Source organism: Hyperoodon ampullatus (genome assembly GCF_949752795.1).
Source record: "Hyperoodon ampullatus genome assembly, chromosome: 7".
In the NCBI taxonomy this organism is placed as follows: domain Eukaryota; kingdom Metazoa; phylum Chordata; class Mammalia; order Artiodactyla; family Ziphiidae; genus Hyperoodon; species Hyperoodon ampullatus.
In genome coordinates this window covers 21,957,871-21,971,643 of record NC_136920.1, presented here as the reverse complement: position 1 = coordinate 21,971,643, position 13,773 = coordinate 21,957,871, and positions in this window count along the sequence as shown.

The window sequence follows — 13,773 nt, the reverse complement described above, 5'->3', positions numbered from 1 at the left end:
AATAACAAAAAAACAAACAACCCAATCCAAAAATGGACAGAAGACTTAAATAGGCATTTCTCCAAAGAAGATATACAGACTGCCAACAAACACATGAAAGAATGCTCAACGTCATTAAGCGTTAGAGAAATGCACATCAAAACTACAATGAGATATCATCTCACACCAGTCAGACTGGCCATCATCAAAAAATCTAGAAACAATATATGCTGGAGAGGGTGTGGAGAGAAGGGAACACTCTTGCACTGCTGGTGAGAATGTGAATTGGTACACCCACTATGGAGAACAGTGTGGAGGTTCCTTAAAAAACTACAAATAGAACTACCATATGACCCAGCAATCCCACTACTGGGCATATACCCTGAGAAATCCATAATTCAAAAAGAGTCATGTACTAAAATCTTCATTGCAGCACTATTTATAATCACCCGGAGATGGCAACAACCTAAGTGTCCATCGACAGATGAATGGATAAAGAAGATGTGGCACATATATACAATGGAATATTACTCAGCCATAAAAAGAATCGAAATTGAGCTATTTGTAATGAGGTGGATAGACCTAGAGTCTGTCATACAGAGTGAAGTAAGTCAGAAAATGAAAGACAAATACTGTATTCTATCACATATATATGGAATTTAAGAAAAAAAAAAGGCATGAAGAACCTAGGGGTAAGACAGGAATAAAGACACATACCTACTAGATAATGGACTTGAGGATATGGGGAGGGCAAGGGGTAGGCTGTGACGGAGCGAGGGAGAGGCATGGACATATATACACTACCAAACGTAAAATGGATAACTGGTGGGAAGTGGCCGCGTGGCACAGGGAGATAAGCTGGGTGCTTTGTGACCACCTAGCGGGGTGGGATGGGGATTGTGGGAGGGAGGGAGACGCAGGAGGGAAGAGATATGGGGGCATGTGTATATGTATGGCTGGTTCACTTTGTTGTGGAGCAGAAACTAACACACCATTGTAGAGCAATTATACTCCAATAAAGGTGTAAAAAAAAATAATAAATAAAAAATAAAGTCAATCTGGGAGAACATTAAATCTATGCAATTTTCTTTTGAACTATGAAGAGAAAACTTTAATTTGTATGAACTAAAGCATGTGATTAAAGCATGAAATTCTTAAAAAAAAAAAAAAGTATTCCCATTAGGATAGTATTGTATTTAACGCAGAGAGAAATGTTTAAGTTTGTTCTGCAATTTGCAGACTCTTCTTGTCACATGTTAAAGAAATATAGTAGAGTTTATATTTAAAAAGAGGACGAGGACCCTGAGTTACACGAGACAACAAATAACAAACCTATGAAGTAGACTAAGGCATTGTTAGAGTTGCAGTTCTGATTCAGTTTATTGAGTATCTAGAAAACAGTCTATTTCATTGTTACAATTTTCAAAAGTAATCATTGATTTGAAATTCGCTGTGTGCTACTCACCAGTTAAGTAATTTACATGATTATCTAATTAATTTATGTGGGGAAAATTTTGTTCTTCAATGGAAAACTATATATATTGTCTACAGCACACCTTTCTGTTTATGTGATTCTATGGCAGAATTCTACAGAATTTACAACTCTGTAAAATATAAGTAGCTATTAGCAGTACAAAATAATTCTTCTCTAAAGTCAAATGTTATTCTGTCTAGTAGAAGTTCAATTGACTTCCCTCTTCACTATGCAAGAAGCTAGTTTTACCTCCTTAGCACATTAATTTCTATATTCTTAATCTATAAATGTGTCTTTATTTTGGATTTTTCTCTTAACTGGTTGTAACACTTCTGGTTCTTTCATTGATTAATGAGTTATGTAAAATATTTTACACTTGATCATTTTATATCTGTGTGAGAGTCATGAATTTACCTTTTTTGAAATGATATTTTACTATTTTTTATAAGACACTATGGGGGGTAGATATTGTTGAATATATTTTACAGCCAAACTGAGACCCAGCAAGATCACATGACTTGCCTGAGGGTCACAAACATCCACTGGGAATTCCTGACTCTGGCACGTTGCTACATACTGGGGGTGCAAAGCTGAACAAGGCTGTCTCTATCCTCAAGGTCAAGGAGACAAGAGTAAATCTTTATTGAGGGTTGCCTATGTGTAAGGCGCTTCCAAAGACATCCAGGAACAAAAAACATTTGATAAATCTTCACTATCCAAAACTCACCACTTAGTATATGAAATATTGAACTGAAATAGACTCAAACAGTGTGGCACTTCTCACTATCTGAACTCATTCTATGAACTCTTAATAACTAAATTCAGGAATCAGGTAGATTTGTATAGGGAAAGATACTCAATTGCTATCTTTTAATACTCAAGGTCACCTTGTGATATAGACATTCTTCCCATTCTTACAGATAAGAAAAATGAGGCTCAGAGAAGTGATGTTAAAAAAAAATCACAGCACGTTAGAATAGAAAGAGATAGCAAGATCACATAGCCCAGTGGCCTCATTTTATAGCTGGAAAAGCAGAGCTCGGGGAAACAGAGGGATTCTCTTGAATCTCTCACCCAGCAAGGAGCAGAGTCTGATTCAACATCCATCGCTTTTACCTTCTCAGACATCTTTCCACTTATCTGGGACTAGTAGCTAGGAAAATGGGCCACACATCTGTCAGAATCAGGGATAAAAGAGAGGGGAAAATTAACACTTGCTTAAGACCCACAGGGAGCCCCAGGGTCTCTTTCCAACCTCTCTTACCTCATTATTTTTCCCTCCAGATGATCTGAAGTTTTCTTCCTCAATTCACTTCCCTTTCTACTTTAATATTATCATTTTATATGTTTACTAATCTCCTACGAAAGCAATACCCAGCACTATCTTCAGTATTTCAAAAGAAGCAGTGACTAATATCATTTACAATAAAATAAGGGCTATCTAAAAGATCAAGTGTCTTTGTGGCTGGATTTAAATCAACTTAGAGGCAACCATGTTTTCTAATATCAGTCTAGAGTGACAACAGAAGTAGATAGCAGACTGCTTAATAAGAATATGAAAAACACACTGTGTCATTAAATCCATGGACTCTGTTCAGTAGAAAAAGAAATTCAAATTATGGGGTTCATGGGACAGAAAGTAAATGCTGGAGGAGTCTTTGGTGGTGAAAGTTTTGGGAAGCACTTGCCTATGTTCTACTGCTGCCCATAAAGTTTGAAGACCTCTACAAATACCCACTGTCCTGGACAGCTTTGCACTTAAGTCACCTTTTGCTCACAAATTCAGGTATAAGTTCCTGCTGTCAGTACCAGCAGGAGGACAGCAGTGATTTCTTATTATCCCCCTTTGCTGAGTGTGGCTGGAAATGTGAGCAGATCTCAGAATCTTGGGCACATTAAACTACCTTTTATCTGCTTATAGTCCCACATTCTAAAAACTTTTGAGATTACATCCTCACGACTGCTAAACCATAAAATCAAGCAGATCCCATAGTTTCCCCTTTTCTTTTCCTTTTTTTTTTTCTGCTCACCTCTTCCCAACTCTTCTTGTCTTCCCTTCCCTCCTCTACTCTCCCTTCTTCTCCCATTTTTGTCCTCTCCCTTTCCTGATTTTCCTCTTCTCCATTGGAAAAGGTATTTCTATGAGGTCATAGGTATCTAATGAATAGGCTTATACTGTATCACCTCTCAACAAGCAGAAAAGAGAAAAACTACCAGTTATTAGCAACCCTTAAAAAGTGAGAGGACCATATCACACAAGCTGCAGTGGGTCACTGTTTGTTAGGAAAAATGCAACACATTTGTCCTGTGATGATGGGTTTTTCTATTTTATCAGCCATTCACAACACGCCTGTCACATTGGCCTGATTTTGTTTCAGGTCCTCACACCCTCCAGAGACTTTCCCTTAGGAAATTTGCAACCTTCTTTTCCTTTCCAAGCCATCAAAATTCTAATGGAGCTGTGTTCTATGTAAAACTATGCTAAGTTCAGTCATTATGCAGATGTCCAAATCTATTGAAGGTTTCCACCTAAAACTGTTATTTCCCTCTAGAGTCAAAGGTATTTGGATGAGCTGTTGATCCCTTTGTTAAAATACAATCCATATATAATGAGGCCACCAAATTTGTTGAACTTCTGCCAGGAAAACAGGATGCCCCCAGAGAGGTTGGTGAATTGAACAATGTTGAATTACAGCTTGTATTTAAAATGAATTGATGGAAAAAACATTCTAAAAAAAACCTTAACTTTTTAATTAATCATAATCTCCCACCATTATGCATTTAAAATATTTTTGCTGTTGTTTTCCTTTAACAAGCTCTATTTGGCTACCTCTGAGTTGCCAGAAAAACAGTGTAAAAGAATATTTTTTTGTGTGTGGTCCCATATAATCCTCAAGACAATTTAAAAGTCTCTATCTAGAATGCATAATTTTAAACATTTAGAAGCTGATGTTTAGTGAAGTTACAAGGTACATGACCAAGACCACACAGCAAGTTACTTGTTTAACAAGTGTTAAAACCTAGACCTTACATCAGCCTCCATGTTCTTTTCTACTTACACCACAGGTATTTTCTCTTTAAAATGGTTAGTCTAATGATTGGTTCAAGTTGGACTCCCCTCATGTAAATATCTCTAAGTGTTTAAAGTGAATACTTTCTACACAAAGTAAGATGCTTCAAAGAGAATAATGTCGCATCTAAAGGAAATAGGGAAGCTACCTTTTAGACTTGTAACCAGTTATATCTATTATATTAATACAGTTGGGTTAAGGGAAAATTGCAAAGTTAAGATATATTCGATGATAAAGTCAGATTTTTCAGACAAAAATAGGTTGCAAGTTGATATTACCTTAGGTGCACTAAATCACTGTGGTCTTTCCATATGTCTGAATCAAAGAGCTAGTGCTTCCTCTAAAAATTAAACCACACAATTAAAATAAAGGAATTTATCTGGTAGTAAATACTAGGATGGGAAAAATATTAACTATTCCTTATACACCTTCTTCATATAAAAGGAAGAGCAAAGTTTTGGAGTCCGACAGGGGGCAGATGTGGCTTCAGACTTCTAATATAGAGTTTATAGCACCTACCCTCCACCCCTACCCACCATCCTGGTTTGACATGAGAATTAAAAGAGCCGCATTTAGTGTGACATCATACTGTTTAAACACCAGTTTATGCTTAAGCTCATAAATAGTTAGAACTCTTCTTATCCCCTTCCCATTTGGCTGTAGATCTGTCTTAGAGATTCACTCTAACAAGAGCCCAATTGTCTTTCTCCAGTCGTGCATTTTGCCACATGATGCTGTCGACGCTGCAGAGTACAGCACAGAGCAAGAGTGAAGGGAGGTGAAGATGCAGTGATTCTCTCCTGAATCTTAAAGTCCAGAAGACACTGACACTCCCACAGGGTTCAAGGCCTGATGTTAATACACGCTATCCTCTCTTGCAAGTTTGACCATCCCCTCTTTCAAATCTGACAGTTGCTGTGTGCCCATTTACTGTGATTATTCCAAAAATATACATTTTCACCACTTAAGTGTAAACACATACTTTATAATGAAAGGCAAAGCAGAGTCACTAATGCTAAAGACAGACTCTTTGCAAATTATATTCCAACAAATAATAAATTTAATCGAGAATCATGAGACCCAAAGTGCTAACCATCAGGAAGAGGGAACATATCATCTTCTAATATTGTTTTATTGAACATAAATGAATAAAGGGCTCTTTTATTGTATTTGTGTCATCAGCATTCCAAATCTCAATGGGACTTTTGACATAAACATACAATCAAGAACTGAGTTATTATATTTATAATGACAATATTCTATCTGATATCTTCAATCAGAAACATGACAAATAATCACAATTCATATAACTCAATAACAAATGTGTTGATATATTGATTTCAGAAAAGAGACTGATGTTAGTATCTTTCTTTCGTTCATTTCTATTTTCTAATGTTTTGAAACAAAATCTAAGTTTAAATATGTTTACGGTACTCTAGTTAGCTCTTCAAGTCCCACTTGCCCAGAAAAATATCAAAATAAGATGTGCAGGGCATATGATTATGCTACATCCAACAACTGGTTCAGCTAGGTTTTCAGGATAAGCTTGACTTTAAGGAAAATCATGGCTATTTTTTTCATTCATCCATTCTTGGGGAAGCAAATAACTTTACAGTCATCTGCACCATTTAGAAAGTCATATGGCCTTGTTCAAATCCAGGTGGCAATCACTGACTTTGTCACCTTGAGATAGTTTACTTTCTGAGTTGTTTCCTCATCTGCAAAAGGATATAATGGTATTTTCCTAAAAATCTTGTTTTAATATTAAATAAGATAACCTATGGAAAGCAGAAAGCACTACTTCTGACCTGAGATAAATGCTAAGTTAAGGGTAGCTATTATTTTCACTAATCCACAATGCCTTTTTGGAATGCCTACTAAATGTTAGCCAACATACAGATAAAACAGCAATCTTCTGAGTTTGATTGTTAATCGTCTATGTGTCAACTATGACCCCTTCTTGTCATACACAACCCCAACCCCAAACCCCAAGCATAAATAAGACACCAGAGAATTCTCAGAGAGCAGCAAAAAAGGAATCCATATTCGGGAGTCACCTCTTTAAATCTGGCTGAAGGAAAGAATGATGAAGCACCCATATTAGAGGTGAGTTCAAGGACAGGCAGTATGTATTTTACACAGCCTCACTCTTAGCATTTGCAGTCACCCAGTGAATGGAGGCCCATTTTCAAATAATTGAATATTTCAAAGTTACCAATAAAGCTAAGATATTGTTAAAGAAAGCCATTTTATCATCTGCATAATAACCTCAATGGTTCCTTTCAAACTTAGAATTCTCAGATGCCTTAGAGTTTTGTACTGGCATGAGGTAGCACAGGGAAAGGCAGGCCTTGCTGTCCATTCCTCTCTTTACACCCCCGCCACCAACTTCCTACCCCTGTTAAGTCTGATTTTGTATAAGGGACCTCATGTGCATGTGTGTCGACATTCGAGCCTCCAGTCTGAGTTCCAAACATATACCCTATACAAAGCCACCCTTGGACTTATAGATATGCACTACAGTAGTGAGGTCTGCTCTCTGGAGGACACACTAAGGGAAGAGACCCATGCAGACACTGAAAACGAGTTTAGGTAGGAAATTCTAGGTATTAAGTAAGTCAAAGTCAAGAAGACGGCTGGGGGCTGTAGGTGGGCACGTCCCCTTAGTTCCATGAAGTCCATGTCTATAAAAAGAGAATTGACTGGAGAAATCCTGTTTGGATCTTTTTGAAGGATGGGGCCCAGGGCAGGGACTCTTCTTTCTTGAGTCTAAATGCAGTCTTGGTGTTGTGATGAGAAAGGGGACTTTGGAGCCAGAACATCTGGGTTCAGATTCTGCTTCTGTTATTTAACAATTAAATCTTGGGTAAGTTATTTAACCTCTGTTGCTCAGTTTCTTGATTTGTGAAATGAGAATAATGATAACATTTACTTCATAGTATTTGTGTGAGGATTAAGTGAGGAGTTAATACAAGTAAAGCAGTTTAAAATGTAGCTAGCACAGAGTATGTACTGCATAAATATTAACTATTAGCTATTATTGTTTTAGGTAGAAGGAATAGTAGAGATGTTGCTGGTAGTGGTAATAGTAGTAAAAATGGCTAGTTCTTAAATAATTTAGTAAATTAGATCTCTTACAAATAGAATGCAATAAAGCTTTTATTTTGTTTTGTTTTGTTTGAAATAAGAATCCCTTAGATCAGATTTATTTAGTTAGAATGTAAGTTCTTACTTTGGGTAAGTAATTAAGGTTTGGATCCCTGATCTGATAAGAGATGGAACTAACCTGGACACACTTCCCATTACAAAATAAATAGAAATGTTGGACATGAGTCTAAGAAAGACAACAACAACAAATACACAGCTATGAAGAAAAGATAAGGTCGAAGAGGAACTGTCAGATATAAGAAATGAAGAAGGAAATCTAGCAAGTGGGACAAGCTAAATAAAATGATGCATATCTGAATAGAAGCTGACAAGACTCTAGCAGCAGAGGGAATCTCTACAAAGCCTGAAGGTGTATAACTGTAAGGTATACCATTTCTAAATCTGAATGCACCTAATGTCAATAACATGCCCCCAAACATATAAAGCTACAGATGACAGAACTGAAAGGAGAAACCAGCAATCCCCTAATCATAGCAGAAGATTTTAACATACCTCACTTAGTCACTTAAAGAAAAACATCAAGATAATATCACAAATGAATAAACATAAGAACAGTAACTATAAAGGAACCATAGAGATTCTCAACAAAACTAAAACTAGTTCCAATCCTGCTGATGATTTCATCTGAATAAAATGTCAAGTTTATAGAAAATTTGAACCCAATGAATGAACTTAACCTAACTGACATATATAGAACACTTTGATCAAATTTGACTAAATTATTCATGTAAAGTAAGAGAAATTATACTTGATATAAAATATTTGGAACTGAACGACAGTGAGTTCAGTATGCTTTTAATATTCAGGGGGTGCAATGATAAGACTATCTTTCATGACAACTTGAGCTTTAATTAAATACATATATTAAAAGGGAAGAAATATAGCAATTAGTGGGCTTTGCATTTAACTAAAGAAGTTAGATTTTTTTTAAAAAGGAAGATATGAAAACCAATTGGAAAAAAAAGTTTGGGATGAGTGCAGAAATGAAAGAAAACAGCAACAAGGACAAAGGGACCACAGAGATTTTCAGCAATCATAAAACTGTTTCCATGGGAAACAACAACAACAAAAAAAAAGCAAAGGAAACATTCAAAATAACTCAGAGAAACAACAGGCTATAATTAGAAATAAAATTGATATTTAAAAATTGTAGTAGATCACCATGAACAATTGTATGCCAAAGTATTAGAAAGCTTACTAAAAGAAAAATTTTAAGAAAAATATTCAATACCAAAACTGACTAAAGAATATATAAGAAACGTAAATAAACTAATGCCCATTAACTAAGCTGAACTGGAAGTAAATGACATACTCTTCAATGAACACTACCACCCCTTACAATTCCCCCAATCCAAACAAAAATCAAGCCTAATGATTTTATAGTCAGATTCTTCTAAACCTTCAAGGTACATATAACACCAAAGAACTATGTCAGGCACCAAAAAGGTGTCCTGTTTTTGAGGTTTGGTGAGATTGACTATTTGACTTCTGGTAGGGTGCTTTCAATCTGGCTTAATAACAGACCTACAAGTAAGTTGTGCAAAATATATTTAGGAGATTAAAGGTATAAGTGAAAGAATGTGGACTCCTGGAACCTCCACTTTTACTCTTGGAAAAAACTGAATTTGGTGATTTCTGCCAAGTTTAAAGTAAAGAAGCCATGGTTGAGAAAAACCCAGGGACCTGGATTCATTTTCTTTTATTTTACTGGGAGTGAAAGTGGGAGTTACACTAAAGAAATATCTGCTACCCATAGGTCGAGAATTCCACATTCTATTTCCCATTGTGTTACAAGGTTTATGCACATTTTCAGTGCAAGCCAACCATGAGTCTTTCAGAGAATCTCAATATCTCTCCAAATCCAGACAAGGACAGTCTGAGAAAACGAGGATAAGCCAGACACAGAACGACAAATACTGCATGATCTCACTTATATGTGGAATCTGAAATAGGCAAACTCATAGAAACACAGGGTAAAATGGTGGTTACCAAGGGGGGGGGGGTTGGGGAATGAGGAGATGTTGGTCAAAGGGTATAAAGTTTCAGTTATACAAGATGAATACGTTCTGGAGATCTAAGGTACAACATGGTGACTGTAGTTGGCAAGGTTGTATTGTATACTTGAAATGTGCTAAGAAGGTAGATCTTAAGTGTTCTCATGACAGAGAGAGAGAGAGAGAAAAGAAGGAAGGAAAGAAGAAAGGAAGGAAAGGAGGAAGGGAGAGAGGGAGGGAGGGAGGAAGGAAGGAAGGAAGGAAGGAAGGAAGAAAGAAAAAGAAAAAGAAAGAGGAGAAAAAGAGCAACTATATGAGGTGATGAATATGTTAATTAGTTTGATTGTGGTGATCATTTCACAATGTACATATACATCAACATATCAAGTTGTACATCTTAAAATATATACAATTTTTTTGTCAGTTATACCTCAATTTAAAAAAAGCCTACAAGATGTGGGGAACTGAGAAGAAAACAAAATATAAGGAAATAGAAACTTATTTAAACCACTGGTGAGAGTGTGAAATTTTTAAACTCTTTAAAGAGCAACATGAGAAAGTTGAAGATGCCCATTTCCTATAATAGTTCTGTTATTAGGTATATAGCCTATGTCATCATTTTTCAAATTGCTGATTATAACCCATTAAGAGATTGACAATTCAATTTAGTGAATCTCTACCCACTTTATCCACAACAGGATAGAGTATAAAATAACAAAGTAAATTGTATTCATAGTTTGTGTGTGTGTGTGTGTATGTAAGTGTGTGCATGCATGTGTATGTGAATGTAGAAAAGGTAAAGGTAAGTATCTTTCCATATATAGGTATGTATGTGCATGTGCAGGTCCTGTGTCCCAAAATAAAATATATTTATTTCTGTGGGATTACAGTACAACAAGTTTAAATACAACTTTCCTGGAGAAACACTCCCACATAAGTACATGGACACACTTACAGAGATGTTTACTGAAGCATTTGTTATAATTATGAGTCATGGTAAATAATTTAAAGTGTCCTCCAATTAAACATGGGTAAATAATTAATGTTAGACTTATATAACAGAATACTACCATTCAATTATAAAAATAAATGAACTAGTCCCTTATATATCACATTATAATATTAAGCACAAACAGCAAGTTGAAAAAGTATGCCTATAAAATTTATGCAAATGAAAAGCATAAAATACATAAAATAATATTACATACCTTTATAGATACATATATATTGTGTAGATGTATAACAATATACATGATGAGAATACACAAATGCTGCAGGTACTAGTTATCTCTAGACTGGTTAACTTTATCCAGTAAGGACAGCAGGTCATGATTCGGGTAAAAAGGAATCATCTGTAACTACAAAATTATATTTATTTCCCAAAAAGGAATATAAAGCATATCTGACAATATTGTGTCAGCATACCTGAGGGCTTGCAATATCTCAAAAATAATTTTTTAATGAAATTAGATGAACTAGCTTTAGGAACTGTACCTGGAGCAAGAGGAGAATTCTAACTAGTTATAATCATAGCATCTGTATTTAAATACACTAATAAAGCAATAGAAAAACTGATACCTCCCCAAATACATTCAACATATGCCCATGGTTGTTATTGGTGTGTCAAGATGAAATAATTTTAAACAGAAAAAAAGATATTGGAAAGAACTCCCAACTGCAAAATTAGGAGACTTTAGAGATTTAGAAACAGATGGTAATTGACTGAATTTCAGACTTGTGTATGTTATCTTAGCCAGGGGTCAGTTAGAATAACTAGCTTCTTCCTGAGGTGCCTCCACATATTTGTGAAATGCTAACTCCAAAAATATTTAAGAAGTTATATGACTGCTAAAAATTGGAAAACGCCTTCAACTCACATTGTCATCCATGGTTTTTGCCAAATACTTAACTTTCCTTTAGGCTGGAATGTTTACCACATGAATGATTTCAGTTCAGACTCTTCAAAATGCGATTGCACTCTCCACAAAAATCAGACTTTAGCAGAAAGTAGTATTTTCCAAACCACTGCTATATGTTAAGGCCAAAGGCTCTTTGTAAATTAACTATATATTATTTTTACATAAATACTTTACCTACATGATAAGAGGGAAATGAGCAGCCTCATAAATTGGTGCTTTCACATTCTACAGAGAGCTCAGTGCAGAAACACATGCTCACTATATCAGCATTTAACCCTGAATGCTGTATTTCAAAAAAAATAAGAGAGAGAGATTTTGTTTTTACTTTTGTTTGCTATTGAAAGACCACTCAGACTAATAAGAATATCCATATTGCACCAATTTGTTATATAAACTCGATTGGTCAGTTGAGCTCCTTGGAACTTAGTTCTCTGTGGAGGACAAAGTCTGAGGTGACCCCGATGCATCAAATTTTTATATAATCCATTTCCCTTGAGTGTGGGAAGAATCTGAGACTTGCTTTTAGCCAACAGAATATGACAAAGGTGATGGGACAGTCACTCTGTGATTACATTCCATTACAGAATGTATCTTAGTAGGATGTAGCAAGAAAGTCTCCTGGGCTTAAAGGCATAGCGGCCATGTTGTAAGATGGTCTGTAAGGGCATCTATAAGAAGGCCTGTGGGAAGGGATTATAGTGCCCTGTAGCCCTGTAAGAGCAGTGTGCCACCCTCAGCTAAACCAGTAACAAATGTGCACCTCAGTCCTAGAATCACAAGGAATTTGACCAAAACCCACAAAAGCTGGGACAAGTATTCTGAGCTTCAGAAAGGAACACAGCCCTGTTGATAAATTGATTGCACCTCGTTGGGCAATGAGCAGAGAACCACTTCTGCTGTGCCTGGACTTCTGATCCACAGGACTGTGCGATAATAAATTTATGCTGTGCTAAGCACCTAAATTTGGGCAATCTGTTATGCAGCAATAGACAACTAACACAATTTCCCTTCTGTGAAAAAGTTAGGTTATCAGCGGTCTTCAATTCTGAGTTTGCATCACATTACTCAAGTTCTCTTTAAATTTTTTTAAAGAAATATGCAAGTCTGAACCCCTCCAGCAAACTGATTGATCAGAGTTTTGAGAGATGAGGCTGAGATATACTAATTTTTTAAAGACTCCCAACTGATTCTGAAGGCACTAATTTGATCCCTAAGATCTTTTTTAGTTATAAATATCTTTATAAACAATATTTGGCATCCAGAGGTCGCTGCACTTACTCCTCTCATTTCTTTGTACAGTAAATCACACATGATATTGGCTGTAGCTCCAGAGACCAATTTTTAAAGGATGGAAATGGTTACGTTTGATAAATATATCTATCTTTGGCCATCTTTCAAACCAATATATCCTCAACCAGTGTGTGATTATTTGCTTTCCCTCTTAAAAAAGAGAGGGAGAGAGAGAGAGAGAGAGAGAGAAACACATAGGGATACAAATATACGGATTTTAAATGACCTACACAAAAAGTGGCTACAAATGAAGTTTTGGGGGTGGTGGAACAGGTATTTCTTATTACTTTCATTTTCTTTATCTCTAAAACCAGAACTTTCTCTCCCATCCCAACTCCTGCTGGACAAAATTCTCATTTTCTACTTTTTTTTTTTCTCAATACCTGAGAAAAACTGTTGCTCACCATAATCAATCTATAATGAGAGAGAAAAGTATAGGGAAGGAGAGGAGAAACTAAACCTTGGAGAACTCTCACCTATAAATTAAAGTTCGATCTTATATTTTAAAAGTAATAGCCCAATGGAATAGAGAATAGAGAGTTTTTCCTACCTCCATTCGCTTCTAATTTATATTTTCCAAGGTACCATGGAGAAAAGCTGTAGAAACTGTGGGGCTAGATGAATTGATTATTGGTTTTTGTTTTCAAAGAAGAGGAATAACAGGAGCAGATAGAGCATCAGATGTTAATTTATCAGGGCACGTGCCTCAGTAATGATCTTGGTTTGATGTGCTGACCTCTATAACCCTGTTTCAAGGCCCTATGGTTGTTGAGTTTTTAAGGGCAAATATAAATCCTGCATAGATGGTTCATTCTGGGCTGTCCTCTTTTTGAATGGGGTCAAACCACATTCTTGGCAGATTTCCTTTAAACTGACTT